Source organism: Rutilus rutilus, assembly GCF_951802725.1.
Source record: "Rutilus rutilus genome assembly, chromosome: 1".
Taxonomy (NCBI): Eukaryota; Metazoa; Chordata; class Actinopteri; order Cypriniformes; family Leuciscidae; genus Rutilus; species Rutilus rutilus.
The window spans coordinates 63,961,480-63,977,496 of NC_140209.1; the positions used below are offsets into that span (position 1 = coordinate 63,961,480).

The window sequence follows — 16,017 nt, forward strand, 5'->3', positions numbered from 1 at the left end:
ACAAGTTCCATTGAAAGAGATCAAAGGGATATCCGGATAGAAGTGTCATAGAAACATGAGGGTGGTCTCGTTTGACTCGGGGCAGCAAACAGCCAATCATGAATCACCTCAACACTTCCTAGCCCCGCCCTAGCAACCATTGTCGAGCACCCTAGCAACCAACATCCAAAGAGGGATATCTTCCATTTTGAATGTCACAGAGGCGTGGAGTTGGTTTTCTATCATTCACACTGACAAGCAGCCTTTGGAGTTTCATCATTGGCAGCTGCCAAGCCACTCCTTAGCAACCAAATAGAGCACCCTAGCAACCGTTTTGCAAGACCTATATCTCTGCATCAGAACATTGTATAAAGATCGTGGTTGGCTCTTTTGACTCATGCTAGTAAACAGGACTTCCAAAATGCTACACATGCTAGCTGTGAATAGCTACATGCTAAATGTAATTAGCTTAGGGTAAACATGATAAAAACAACTCAAAATGTGCTAGCATCATGCTAGCATTAATCATGCTAGCATCATGCTAAGCATATTAGCAACATGCTAATCATAGTAATTCATGCTAGAATGTAGTAAATCATGGTAAATCATGCTATAATGTGATAATTTGTGGTAAATCATGTTAGAAACATGGTAAAAAATACTAGAACGTGGTATATCATGGAATCACAACATTGTTAATTGTGTTAGCATGTGCCCATGTGCCACTGCAAGCACCACTCACATTTTCTTAAGGAAATATACATTCGAGTATTATTACAGTAAATACATGTAACGTGTTACAATGACACTGTACAATGAAGTGTTACCAAAAAAACTGTAAATAAAATACATTTATCAAGTTTTTAGAAATGTACACAGTATTGTGTTTGTTTCATATGGTTTTAAAATATATATATACTGCAATTACAATTATCATTTTAAATTAGAATAAAAAAATTAATAAATGCTCATTATATTTATTTTTTCCAGGTCAGTTTACTTTAAATTCGATCTGGAGAAACTCAATAAACTAAACATGACAGAATCATCTGAGCAGAAAAGAGAAACTAAAAGAGAATCAAAATTGTTCCTCTTGTGGCCGTCAGTCATTAAGGATTGAAACGACATGAATATATGATGAATCTCTCTCTCTCTCTCTCTCTCTCTCTCTCTCTCTCTCTCTCTCTCTCTCTCTCTCTCTCTCTCTCTCTCTCTCTCTCTCTCTCAATATGTGCTTTATTGTCATGACAATTGTTCCAATGTATTGCCAAAGCATTCCCAATCACACACACATGTACATGTACATACAATATGTATTTTGTATACATTTTGAATTGATGGATAATATGTATTTTTTGTAAATTTATGTAGTGTATTTGTTGTTTAGTGGTTGTTTTGAGTCTTTTGTTTTGTCTACCTGTCCAGGGACAACAGATGCAAATTAGCTGTTAGCTAACTCTGTGTAACTCCTGTGTGTGTGTGTGTGTGTGTGTGTGTGTGTGTGTGTGTGTGTGTGTGTGTGTGTGTGTGTGTGTGTGTGTGTGTGTGTGTGTGTGTGTGTGAGAGAGAGAGAATGTGAGTGTGTGAGTGCGTCACTGACTTTTTCACATAATAAATGTTGAAGTTGTGTTTTATTTTATGAAGTTAGGGCAAATAATTTCATTTTTTTTATATGAAACGTCCCTGAGTGTTGCTCAGTCTCCACTTCTCTCTGACATAGTTGTGTCTCTCTCTGGCCAGCCAGTTCTGTCTGCATCTCACACACACACACACACACACACACACACACACACACACACACACACACACACATTCTTACATCTATTAGGACATTCATTAACACAATTCATTGCATTGTCCTTACCCATCACAACTAAGTGCCTAACCCGAACCCTGACCCTAAACCTGGTCAGTTTTACATTCCTGGAGTGTCAGATGACACAACACATGTAAGAAATGATCGGCCGAAAATTAGACTGATTATTTTTGACACATTTAGTAAATATTGCTTATTGCAACCAAAAGTGAAGAATCAAATGGACACAAACCTCTTTGTTCATCAGTATCTTAATGTTTCATGGTGCATTCATCAGAACAATAGCAAATGACATCTGGCCCAGTTGTGGCCCACATCTTCCAAATTCTTCTGGCCCACATGATGACTCAACCTGAGTGTGGCAGCTAGAAGTCAGCCACAACCGGACCAGATCTCAGAAATGGCATGGGCCACATCTGGGCCAGATCTAATTATCATATAATAAAGAAAATACTCAAATAATCAGTCAAAAGTGATTTAATAAATATAAATATTTCATGAATACATTTAAATTTATAAATAGTAATCAAAAACAGGAAACAATACATATTATAAATAGCCTACATATTATATAAATATAACAAATATAAAATAAAACAGGCGGGGTCCAGAAGGGGAGGACTGCCAGAAACCAGAAGGTAGTCCAAAGAAAACAAATATTTATAAATGAAAATCAAAAACAGGAAACAATAAATATAATAAATACATTATATAAATATATACAATTAAACAGGCAGAGGTCCAGAAGGGGAGGACTGCCAGAAACCAGTCCAAAGAAAACATTAGACCAAGGTCTACATACATATTAGGAACAAGGTCAAGCAAGTGTCACTCAGAACCAGGAGACTTTAATAAACAAGTGGAGAATCAGATCTATAGTTCACAAACAGAGCAAGGCAAAAGGGCAGTCCGTTGAACAGGCGAGTGTCAGAACCAGGAAACAGTCCATTCTTTTGTCTTGCCCGACGGCCTCCATCCCTGTCTGCGGAAAGCTGCAGCATCTCTTTATCCAGTTTTCTACTTCCTGGTCTGTTGCAGTGGAAGTCAAACGGTTTCTTCTGACTGAAGCGACAATGACCAAAAGTAAATAAGCAAATTATTATTATTTATTATAAAATCTAACATTTATAGGGAATTGTTTTTTAGCTGACACCCAACACAAATAAAACACAGTAGTTGATTTCAGAAAGCCACACCATTAATTACAGTTTTCAGAGAGGTGTCTTTGAATGCCGCTTTTCCACTGATTCCCCTCCAGTTCATTTGCCGGGTCATGTCGTTTGACAGAAGGAAGCTCAGAATCCGCCATACACTTTCCTTTACTGTTGTGCCTCCCCTCAAGGCTAACGTGTTTATCTGGAAACATAAATATATGCACAAATAAAGGAACAAGCAAACATCATACTTGATTAGAACGTTTACTTAGGTTACTTACGTTAGTCGCAACGATCATTTAAGTCTACACAGACTTTAGACGCGAACCTGTGAGAAACGGTAATGGCGTTCACATGCGCATTTAGAATGGGTTCTATAGTTATGTGCGTTTGAATATATGTGCACAGGTTTGGAATTCCCTACAAAGCCAAGCCTAAACAAAGTACTTGTCTTTCCTTATAAATTTTGATAAAGAATTTTATTTTATTTTGTCACTTCGGGGTAGGAACGCGAAACGAATTTTCCCGACAACGCCTTATCTGTAGAGTGAAATGACAATTTCATCAACATTATTACTACCAAATTATGACTTAAAAACGTTTCAAGTATTACATTAAAAAGGCGTAATTGACAAAGATTGTAATTCTGAATTAAGTAATAATTATGACTTAAACAGTTGAAATTATGACTTAAAAAGTTGAAATTAAAATTATGACTATGCGTCATAATTATGAGATGGAAAATTGAAATGATGACATACTAAATTGAAATTATGATAGATAATTATGAGATGGAAAATTTAAATGATGACATACTAAATTGAAATTATGATAGATATTCCATAGTGAAATTTTCTGAATTCAATATAATTGTATTTGTGAAAATGATTCAGTACTGAAACAGCATTTATGGGTTTTTACATATATTCTGCTTGTTTCTGCAGTTCGTGTAGGCCTCTAAGACTATGAATAACTAAAAATGATTATTGATGAACTTGAATAACTTGAATTTTATTGGCAATATAAAAAAAATGGTCTTCCCATACCGGGAGTCGAACCCGGGCCGCCTGGGTGAAAACCAGGAATCCTAACCGCTAGACCATATGAGAGGCGTTGATACTGCCCCGGCACATTTGAAAGGCTGCACTGCACGGTACAATATAATGATGGATCATAGTTATGCAGGAGAAGGAATCCTCGTCGCCAAAAAGCAAAAATTTAATTTATCGGGATGTAAATAAATATCGGGATAGCTTTTCCCAGGTGGAAAGAGCTAATGAAAGGGTGCCTGCTTTCTTCTCGACAGGTAAGTCAAAGTTACGGTCTAAATGACAAGCTTTTTTGTATTGCTTGGCTGTGTAAATCATTATATAGGCAGCATAACGGTAGAACATGTATAGTTAAACTCAATGATGTGCTACCGCATTTGAAAAAGCGAGGCGCTAGAGAGCAATATTCGTTTAAATGCAAAATAGAATTTCACCGCTAGATGGGAGAAATTATTTTGGGAGGACTAGCTTGTAGGGTCTTTAACAAAAAAAAAAAAAAAAAAAAAAAAAAAGCCTACAAAATCGAGGAGGTCAAAGGGCATGTTTCCTGCCATAGCTCTACCCAAAGACTGTTCATGCAGCCACCAGACAGATTTTAAACACCGGATTTAAACCTCTACATATATTTTGAGTAGATAACCGATAGTATATTCTCAGAAATGTTTTCGCACTGATTAAGGGTAGTTCGGGAGATACAAGTAAAAATGATCTTATACGTGTAATAGATCATAGCTACCAGTAAGATCATGCTATGAAGACGAGTAAAATTAAATATTCGCTCAAGACCAACTTTACCACACATCGCGTCTCTGAAATTGTGGTGATTTTTCAAATGATACAACTTAGTCTAAATAAGAGCAACGTGGAGTCCTAGGATTTCTTAAAAACAACACAACAACAAAGCATTGTGACAAACATGTTGTATGGACAAAAATACTGTTTGAAATATTTTGTATAAATAAGATTTAAGATGCCTAAGTACACTTTTTTAACAATCTAAAGTTTTTGAACAGACGATGTTTAGTAAAAATAATACATAAGTCTTCTAAGAAGATAAATAGAAGATATTATTTCAATAAAACTTTAAAGATTTGACTTAAACAGTCTTTTAATTTTAAAATATCTCATTTAAACTTTTAAATGAATTTAGTATAAACTCTAGATGTACTCTGGAACACAGACCAGATTTACTGTGACATTGTCATCCTATATCCTGAAGCTTCAGTTCATTCACCTCTCTGGAAATGCAAGTTTTTTATTTATATATTTATTTAGCTAAAACGTCTCAGGTTACGACTGTAACCTATGTTCCCTGAGAACAGGGAACGAGACACTACGTCAGAATGGGGAACGCCTCAGGCGTGACAGGTGTCTGAAATAAATATCAACTCACGTCAATTATGTTGACCGGCGACAGCCCGTGAATCATCAGCTTGATTGATTAACGCGCAACCTGGATGTATAAAGGGAAGCCTTGCATACATGACAACATCCTATCTTCTGAAGGGACTGTTGCAGGCAGGCCCCGAGGCATGGCAGGAAGACGTAGTGTCTCGTTCCCTGTTCTCAGGGAACATAGGTTACAGTCGTAACCTGAGACGTTCCCTTTCGAAAGGGAACTCTACACTACGTCAGAATGACGCTATGGGGAACGATATACCAACGCCACCATGCTGAGGGGAGTGCATGCCCAAAGGCAGTGACAACTGTCCGAACCAGTAATTCAGAAAACACTGGAACCACTCACCCTTAGGTCACATCGGGCTGTCAGTGACAGCACTCCCTACCGGTCATCACCCAAGCTAATGAACCAAGAAACCGCCAGAACATAGTTAATGGGGGGGGTATCTGGGCCAGCTCAAAGGCTTAGGAACACAGCTTCCAAAAGAAGGGGTCCCTTCTAGGGAGTGTGGCTAGGGGGCTCAAGGGACTCCCAGCCAGTCACTATTCAGGGGAGCGTGCCACCTGAAATGCCACCAGGCAGGTCTGACCTGGTGTCACTACATAAGACACTAGAGTCTGGCCACTTCCTGTCTGTCTGAAGACAGAGCCTCTGGACACTTGCCTTAAGAAGGCATCCAACCCGAGGGACTGCAAAACCGGCAGTGAACCACTCAGCCCGGATCTCAGAGACGGGACATCCTGGAGAGTATGACTCAGCATAGTGCTTTACAACCCTTGCCAGCGAGGGGAGTCTCTCTACTCGATCCATGGATCTACCCAGTGTTTGTGTTTCAAAACACTGAGGAGGCCTGTGAGGGCCTAAAGGGAGCTACCTCCAGGAAGGCCTGGTAGGACCTCTAACCTGGCGACCACAACATGGGGGAGCTTGTATTCAACCACAATATGTGGGAGCTTACCTTCAGGAAAGCCAGTGAGGCCTCTGACCTGGCAACCACAACATGTGGGAGCTCATATCAGGAAGGCCGGTGAGGCTTCTAACCTGGAGACCATAGCATGTGGGAGCTCCTATCAGGAAGGCCGGTGAGGCCTATAACCTGGCGACCACAACATGTGGGAGCTCATATCAGGAAGGCCGGTGAGGCCTCTAACCTGGTGACCACAGCATGTGGGAGCTCCTATCAGGAAGGCCGGTGAGGCCTCTAACCTGGCGACCACATCATGTGGGAGCTCATATCAGGAAGGCCGGTGAGGCCTCTAACCTGGCGACCACAGGATGTGGGAGCTCACTTTCAGAAAGGGAATAAAGCGTACAGCGCACAACCCTTACCATAAAAAATGGAAATAGAAAGTACATGAAAGAAAGTGCATGTACTTAGCCATTCTGAACCCAAGAAGGCCTGATGAGGCCTCTAACCTGGCGACCACAGCATGTGGGAGCTCATACTCGGGAAGGCCGGTGAGGCCTGTAACACGGTGACCACAGTGTGTGGGAGCTCATCAGAATGTGGAAGTTAGCTAGAGAAAAACATCTGTCGTAATAAAGTGACGACAGGAAGTATCTAGAATGGGACCCGAAGTGAAAGACCAGGGTCTGAGCCACATAGGAAGGGACAGAAGCGATACGCGCATGACCCTTACCATAGAAAATGGATTTAGAAAATACACAAGACATAAGTCGTGTGACTTACCATAAGCATGGTTTAAAAAAGGTACGGAACGCATGTACCAAAAGGAATGAAGTAAAGGTTTGCTCGTACTTCATCACTCTAAAAACACAGTATGTGTGAGCCCACATTCGGGAAGGCCGGATGAGGCCTGTAACCTGACATGTAAAAGCTCAAACCCAGGAAGGCCTGGTGAGGCCTGTAACCAGGGAACCACCGTACGTGGGAACCTATAATCAGGAAAGCCAGAAGAAGCCTGCAACCTGATAGACACAATACGTGGGAGTTCTCATTCAGTAAGGCCTGGTGAGGCCTGCCACCTGACATGAAAGAACTCATAACCAGGAAGGCCGCAGAGGCCTAAAGCCTGGTGACCACTAATTGTGGAAGGTTAAAACTCAGGAAGGCCGGTGAGGCCTGTGACCTAACGACCACCGCACGTGGGAGCTCAAATTCAAGAAGGCCTGGTGAGGCCTATAACTTGATAACCACAGTAAATGGAAGCTCACAGCATGTAGGAGCTCACATTCAGGAAGGCCGGCGAGGCCTGTAACCGGACATGTGAAGGCTCCTAACCAAGAAGGCCTGGTGAGGCCTATAACCTGGCGACTACAGTATGTGGGAGCTCATATACAACCACAGTATGTGGGAGCTCATACTCAGGAAGGCCGGTGAGGCCTCTAACCTGGCGACCACATCATGTGGGAGCTCAAATCAGGAAGGCCTAGTGAGGCCTCTGACCTGATAACCATATAACATGGGAGCTCATATTCACCACAGTATGTGGGAGCTCACATTCAGGAAGGCCAGTGAGGCCTGTAACCTAACATGTGGAGGCTCGTAACCAGGAAGGCCTGGTGAGGCCTATAACCTGGCAACTACAGTATGTGGGAGCTCATATTCAACCACAGTATGTGGGAGCTCATACTCAGGAAGGCCTAGTGAGGCCTGTGACCTGACAACCACAGCATGTGGGAGCTCATATTCAACCAAAATATGTGGAAGCTCTCATTCAGGAAGGCCTGGTGAGGCCTCTGACCTGATAACCATAGAATGTGGAGGCTCATATTCAAGAAGGCCTGGTGAGGCCTAAAACTTGATAACCACAGAATGTGGGAGCTCATATTCAACCACAGTATGTGAGAGCTATACTCAAGAAGGTCTAGTGAGGCCTATGACCTGATAACCACAGTATGTGGGAGCTCATATTCAAGAAGGCCTGGTGAGGCCTATAACTTGATACCCACAGTAAGTGGGAGCTCATATTCAACCAAAATATGTGGAAGCTCTCATTCAGGAAGGCCTGGTGAGGCCTCTGACCTGATAACCACAGAATGTGGGGGCTCATATTCAAGAAGGCCTGGTGAGGCCTAAAACTTGATAACCACAGAATGTGGGAGCTCATATTCAACCACAGTATGTGAGAGCTATACTCAGGAAGGCCTAGTGAGGCCTATGACCTGATAACCACAGTATGTGGGAGCTCATATTCAAGAAGGCCTGGTGAGGCCTAAAACTTGATAACCACAGAATGTGGGAGCTCATATTCAACCACAGTATGTGGGAGCTCATAATCAAGAAGGCCTGGTAAGGCCTATAACTTGATAACCACAGTAAGTGGAAGCTCACAGTATGTAGGAGCTCACATTCAGGAAGGCCGGCGAGGCCCGAAACCTGACATGTGAAAACTCCTAACCAAGAAGGCCTGGTGAGGCCTATAACCTGGTGACTACAGTATGTGGGAGCTCATAACCAGGAAGGCCGGAAGAGGCCTGTAACCTGATGACCACAGTATGTGGGAGCTCACATTCAGGAAGGCCGGGTGAGGCCTGCAACCTGACATGTAGAAGCCCATCACCAGGAAGGCCGGTGAGGCCTGTAACCTGGCGCCACAGTATGTGGGAGCTCATAACCAGGAAGGCCTGGCGAGGCCTGTAACGTGGCGACCACCGTGTATGGGAGCTCATATTCAGGAAGGCCTAGTAAGGCCTGTAACCTGATATCCCAGTATGTGGGAGCTCATAACCAGGAAGGCCGGATGAGGCCTGTAACCTGGCGACCACAGTATGTGGGAGCTCATAACCAGGAAGGCCTGATGAGGCCTGTAACCTGATTACCACAGTATGTGGGAGCTCACATTCAGGAAGGCCGGTGAGGCCTGTAACCTGGCAACTACAGTATGTGGGAGCTCATTTTCAAGAAGGCCTGGTGAGGCCTCTGACCTGATAACCACAGAATGTGGGAGCTCATATTCAGGAAGGCCTGGTGAGGCCTCTGACCTGATAACCACAGTATGTGGGAGCTCATACTCAGGAAGGCCTGGTGAGGCCTATGACCTGATAACCACAGTATGTGGGAGCTCATTCAAGAAGGCTTGGTGAAGCCTATAACTTGATAACCACAGTATGTGGGAGCTCATATTCAAGAAGGCCTGGTGAGGCCTATAACTTGATAACCACAGAATGTGGGAGCTCATATTCAACCACAGTATGTGGGAGCTCATTTTCAGGAAGGCCTAATGAGGCCTATGACCTGATAACCACATTATATGGGAGCTATATTCAAGAAGGCCTGGAGCGGCCTATAACTTGATAACCACAGTATGTGGGAGCTCACATACAACCACAGTATGTGAGAGCTATACTCAGGAAGGCCTAGTGAGGCCTATGACCTGATAACCATAATATGTGGGAGCTCATTTAACCATAGTATGTGGAAGCTCATATTCAGGAAGGCCTAGTGAGGCCTATAACCTGATAACCACATTACTCCTTGACCGTCAATTCCTGGGAGCTCACCTCAGGGAGGCCCAAGCACTGTCCGGTTGCAAAATGGGGACTGTCTGGTCAAGGAGGCCTGTTAAGACCTACTACCTGACCATCGAAAAAATCTTTAGATTTACTCCCATAACATTTTGCCCCAGACTCTAAAACAGGAGATGTGGTCTGAAAAGAAACAGAAATATGTTAATTTCATATTTTACAAAAAGACCAGAATTACACCTGCTCTTTTTGTTCACTGCTCATTTTTCAATTAAAATGCAGCCAAAAACACTGGATAACGCGATCTGGATGATAGGCTGAATTACTAAATATCTAACTTCTTAAAAGTCAGATAATATTCCATCATTTTAATTCATAGAATTAAATGCAGCCATACTCACCAGACAATACTGTTTTAACATTTATACGTTCTCGTAATCTACACACTGCCTCGGCAAGCGCGAGAAAAGAGCCGTAAAAAATATTTGGCTTTCATCCCTCGAGAAGAAAGTCAACAGGTGCGAGGTTGAAACATCCGACAGCGGACGGATTTTTTCTTTCTCACGCGCGCCGAGATATTTCTTAATGAACACTGCCAGCACCCTCAGGAACTGACTGTGAACGCCTCGTACCCAAACAGTATTGTTTCACAGATCGCACGTACCACAGCTCAGATGCTGAACCCTCCTCCCTCGAGAAAAGGGTCCGCGAAAGCGGAGCATTTTTAAATAAAAAACGCTCACAGTTTGCACAAGAGGCGAGCCTCCCGCGCGCTTCAGCGATATTCTCAATACAGACAAACAGTCCCTGAAGACGAAAAGATGTTGTCATGTATGCAAGGCTTCCCTTTATACATCCAGGTTGCGCGTTAATCAATCAAGCTGATGATTCACGGGCTGTCGCCGGTCAACATAATTGACGTGAGTTGATATTTATTTCAGACACCTGTCACGCCTGAGGCGTTCCCCATAGCGTCATTCTGACGTAGTGTAGAGTTCCCTTTCGAAAGGGAACTTTGTTTACATTTTATTAAATTATTTATTTACTTATTTCATTTTTGGAAATGTACAAATGTAGTTTTCTGTGATGGTTGTGTTTAGGTGTATGCCTACGGGATTGAATATGCAGTTACGGTACAAAAATCATTATGGCTATGGAAAGCCCACACCATAAAAATTTAAACCCCGCATGGACAAAAAATGCTGATTGAATCTTTTCATATAAATGAGATTTAAGATGAAGTACAGTTTTTCAACCATCTAAAGTTTTTGAACAGACATTGTTTAATAACAATTATAATTTAGGTCACCGTTAAACAAAATCATTACAGTAATCTTAAATAGAAGATGTGTATGTATTCAAACTTTAAAGATTTAAACAGTCTTTTAAAAGATTATATTTACGATTATGCTTTGAAATAAATTCAGAAAGATGGCGGCACGCTAATTTACCGGAACCTGTCACACACACACACACACACACACACACCATTTGGCTGGTGCTTCATGAAATCTTCAGTCAGCAGACTTAGATTAATTTTATTTTTATCTAAAAATGAAATTTCAGTTGATTTTTAATTGTATATACTATTAAAGAACAGAATGTTTTATGTAATATGATTTTTATTCTTTTGTTTATCTAAAACAATTGGATCAATAAGATATTTATTTTATAAGCATTTCATTATATACTTTTATAAAGAACTGAATGGTTTTCAACCTTGGTTAAATTATTTTAGAATCTTTTCATTTATACTTTTTAAAGAACAGTATGTTTTCAACTTTTTTTTTGTGATAGGCTTTAGTATTTAGTCAAATCCTTATTCATTTTATTCTTTTGTTTCTCTAAAACTGAATTAAATGGTTTCAGTAGATTTTTGCTAAGATATTATTGTATATCATTTGTGTGAAATATAAAACATGATTAGGGACAACTCTCTTTTTTCTCACTTTTGCTGTTACCTCAGGAATGTGGAGGGGATCATATCAGATGCTGACACATTTCCTAACAGCACTTGTGATGCCATATACCCAGACACACACACACACACACACACACACACACACACACACACATACACACAAACACATAACTGAACCGGACAACAAATTCAAACTTTCTGTCAAAAACAGATGTCTATCACAAACACAGAAAATACACCCAGCTTGTGTGCACAAGAGATAATGGTTGTGTGACACAGTCTTCAAACTTTCTGACAAAACCACATTATCTACGACTAGCTAGGACAATAGGACAAACCATAACAACAACATATGCCGGAAAGATAATAGATAAAAAACAACATATGCGGTAGATAAAACTGTCAAAACGCATGATCGAACGGTCAAAACGCATGATCGAACGGTCAATAGGACAATCCATATCCTTATCAATACACGCCAGAAAGGGCGTCAACCGGAAGGGCGGTGACCAGATGTCATATCTGGGGGCGGGACCGGAAGTCATCAATCATTTTGACAGGTGGTATAGGGTTATCACTACTGATAGGCTAAAAACAATGACATATATTATTCAAAAAATTACCACAACAACAAGACACTGTAAAATTAAAACATAGGCCTCAAAAGGAAAAACAGCAGAGCAATCATTAAACAGAAAGAGAGAGATTTTCTCAATCACATCTGTTGCCGGTTGCATAAACCTCTAAGACGAGTCTTACAAGTTAGACATCAATTTATTTTCTTTAAGACGGTTCATAGCTTTTTTAAATCAGTTACATAAAAACGTAGATAAGCCTACTTTGATACCGAAAACTAAGACTGACTGCCCCTGACTAACTGCTAGTAGGTCATACTAGAACTTAAGACACTGTCTTAACATTATGGCTATGTTTATGCAACCGGCCGCAGGACCTTAAAGGAGAACTCCGGTCAATTTTAAAGCAGAACTCGGCAACTCTAGCGAACTCTAGTCACTTCTTCGCTGATTTTCCCTTTTGTTGTCGCATGTTTTCCCCACGAGCTCCCCCTACAGCTGTGGTGGGGCGTATATTTCACAACACAGTCGTAAAAAACTCACTTAAAGCGGCCTCCTCCCCTTCTCTACCGCTGCTCATGTGCATTTGTTTTGATCGGAGCAAGCCAACTGTATCGCGTGGAGCTATCCCACTAAGCAAAATGATGTCCAAAAGACGTCTTTTCAACGTCTTTGTCACAAAAATCGGACGTTGAAAAGACGGCCACTGAGGGTCTAGAATGAAAGTTTTTATGACGTCTTTTTTTGACGTGTTCTGCACGTCCGATATAGACGTTCATCGAACCTTCGTACAAGGTTAAAACTAGTTCAGATGTGGCCATTGTGGACATAGTTCAACATCATTTATTGTCTTATTTAGACATAATTACTTTGACTATTGCTGTCAGATGATCTCAGTGAGAATTAATAGAGGTTTAGATGTTGATATTTGTTTAATTTGAAGTGTCACCATTGTGGTGATCAATGTTTGCTTTAGTTGGGCTCTTGGTCCCCGTTCCTTTTACTTTAACTTTTACTTGACTGCTTTAACTGTGTGTTTGTAAAACACAAATGTTGTGGCAGAGAAAGCTAATAATAAGTAAGATCAGCTGTTTTCAGCTTATGGTTGATGATGAAATCATCACAAAAAAAGCATCAAATGTTGTCAGATGTTTTGGCATTCATAACCACCAACCTTGTGGAACTGCAACATTGGTGCCTAAAGCATTAAAATTATCACTTATTTGAAGGTATATAAAGCATGTGCAAATGATGTTTTGAGAAAATGTATCATACAGTCGCACACAGACATCAAGATTTTGCACATGAATCACAACAATGGTGACAATTAAAAAAAAGCTTCATGCTGCAATGCATGATGGGTAGCTTTCATAGTACAAAACTCATCCTTGATTCTCAAGCTTTTTTGTTTTGATTGTCACCGTTGTTGTGAATCATATCCAAAATCTTGATGTCTGTGTGTGACTATATGATACATTTGCTCAAAACATCATGTGCACATGCTTTATATACCTTCAAATAAGTGATCATTTTAATGCTTTTCGCACCAATGTTGCATTTCCACGACGTTGGTGGTTATGAATGCCAAAACATCTGACAACACTATATGCTTTTTTTGTGGTGATTTCATTATCAACCATAAGCTGAAACCAGCTGATCTTACTTATTATTAGCTTTCTCTGCCATAACATTTGTGTTTTACAAACACACAATTAAAGCAGTCAAATAAAAGTTAAAGTAAAAGGAACGGGGACCAAGAGCCCAACTAAAGCAAACATTGATCACCACAATGGTGACACTTCAAATTAAACAAATATCAACATCTAAACCTCTGTTAATTCTCACTGAGATCATCTGACAGCAATAGTCAAAGTAATTATGTCTAAATAAGACAATAAATGATGTTGAACTATGTCCACAATGGCCACATCTGAACTAGTTTTAACCTTGTACGAAGGTTCGATGAACGTCTATATCGGACGTGCAGAACACGTCAAAATAAGACGTCATAAAAACTTTCATTCTAGACCCTCAGTGGACGTCTTTTCAACGTCCGATTTTTGTGACAAAGACGTTGAAAAGACGTCTTTTGGACATCATTTTGCTTAGTGGGATGTCTACCGAGGTTGGTAATCTGGTAATACATCATACATGCGTGTGTGTTTATGTCGAATTGCCGTAAAGCAATTTGTGTTTCGCGCTCGTTCTCGTTCCAGTTCTCGCTTCTCACGAGACTTCCAATTTCTATCTTGCCGGGACGGTAGTGAACAAGTTGCAAGGTTGGTTTTCCGCCTGGGAACGCTGGGGGGAGCGGGGAAAGTCACCAATATCACCAGAACAGGTTGCTTAACTATAAAAGAGGTGTCAGGAAAGAGACCCAAACTTGTGACCTCTGAGAAGGATTGTACTTAGGGTTAATACAAAATCTTCAATCTCCCCAGGTTGTCCGGTCAGAACAATAATGAGGACGAATTTTACACTCTCATGCCACTCTTTAATGAAACAGTTTAACATAGACGATGTGAGTTTTGTTCATGGTTTCTAAAATAAAACAGAAAATAAAAGTGGACTCATGAATAATAAGTATTCATCACCATTATAACATTAAATGCAATTGAGGTATGAAAAGAAGATTTCTAAATCGCTACAATGGATAGAATATAACAATAAACAAATCTCAAAAGTGCCAAACATTATACAACTAGTACATATACAGATGGCACATACAATACTATCTTGAATTGCACAGACATAAATGATTAAACTGCCTGGTTAGCTGGAAACCACCAAAAACTCAGCGCTATAACATTTAGCTAAGAAGGGGTTAAATCGCGCCACATCCGAAAACATGCAGAGAGCGTATGCTGGTGTCATGTGATCAGAGTTAAAGCTTACGATGCGCACAGCCAAAAACACGGTGAAATCGCTCTAAACATTATCAAAGAAATGGGAAAGTGTGAAACTATCATGTAGCCTAAATTTGGTTTGGTTATTTAGCTCCAGGAAAGCACACATCGATAGGCAAAGTAATGTGTACGGAATCGTACACATACACCATTAATCTAAGCAAGGAAAAGATAACAATATTTACATAGACTCACATTCTCATGGACGCATGAAGCAGAACTGAAGAATAAAGATATTTTCTCTAGATATATCGGATCAGGAATGGAGCGAGTGTCTCCGATGAGATTTACATGCATACTGACAACAGTTCGGAGTTGCGCTAGTAGAGACTGTCTGATTGGTGGAGAAAAATAAGGGGGATTGCTGATTGGCCTAACTGTTGCTGGGCACGTGGAAAGCGGAAAGCGGAAAGTGAAACTACAGTAAACTAAATAATAACTATAATAACACAAACATAAGATAAAGTCAGAACCTTATTAACATTAACCATCCAAATGATTTCTAGACAGTTTTATTAAGTTAAAAAAGCTACCAAGTTCTCCTTTAACATTGAGCTCATTTTTTTTTTGTCAATTTGGAGTGCTGTAAATATTTTTGGGTTTGATTTTTGAGTATGTGAGATAATTAAATTTATTCTGCCCTCTTTCTGAGAACAGTGAATGGCAGCCCACGCACATACCTGTATTTACATCCTGTTTTCGGTTGAAGTCCGTAATCGATTGTCGAGTTCACGCGCATAGGTTTAGTAACTATGATCACGCGCGTGAACTCGGCAATCGACTACTT

The 16,017-nt window shown here is 40.7% G+C and overlaps 1 long non-coding RNA gene across 1 annotated transcript; it reads right to left on the reverse strand.

The window, feature by feature from the left end:
* Nucleotides 1–2,266: 2,266 nt before the first annotated feature.
* Nucleotides 2,267–15,522, reverse strand: LOC311296619. Its single transcript, XR_014628638.1, has 3 exons — nucleotides 15,426–15,522; nucleotides 2,992–3,151; nucleotides 2,267–2,857 (listed from the first exon to the last, which is right to left on the reverse strand). It is a non-coding gene; the product is annotated as an uncharacterized lncRNA (long non-coding RNA).
* Between the last annotated feature and the right edge of the window lie 495 nt (nucleotides 15,523–16,017).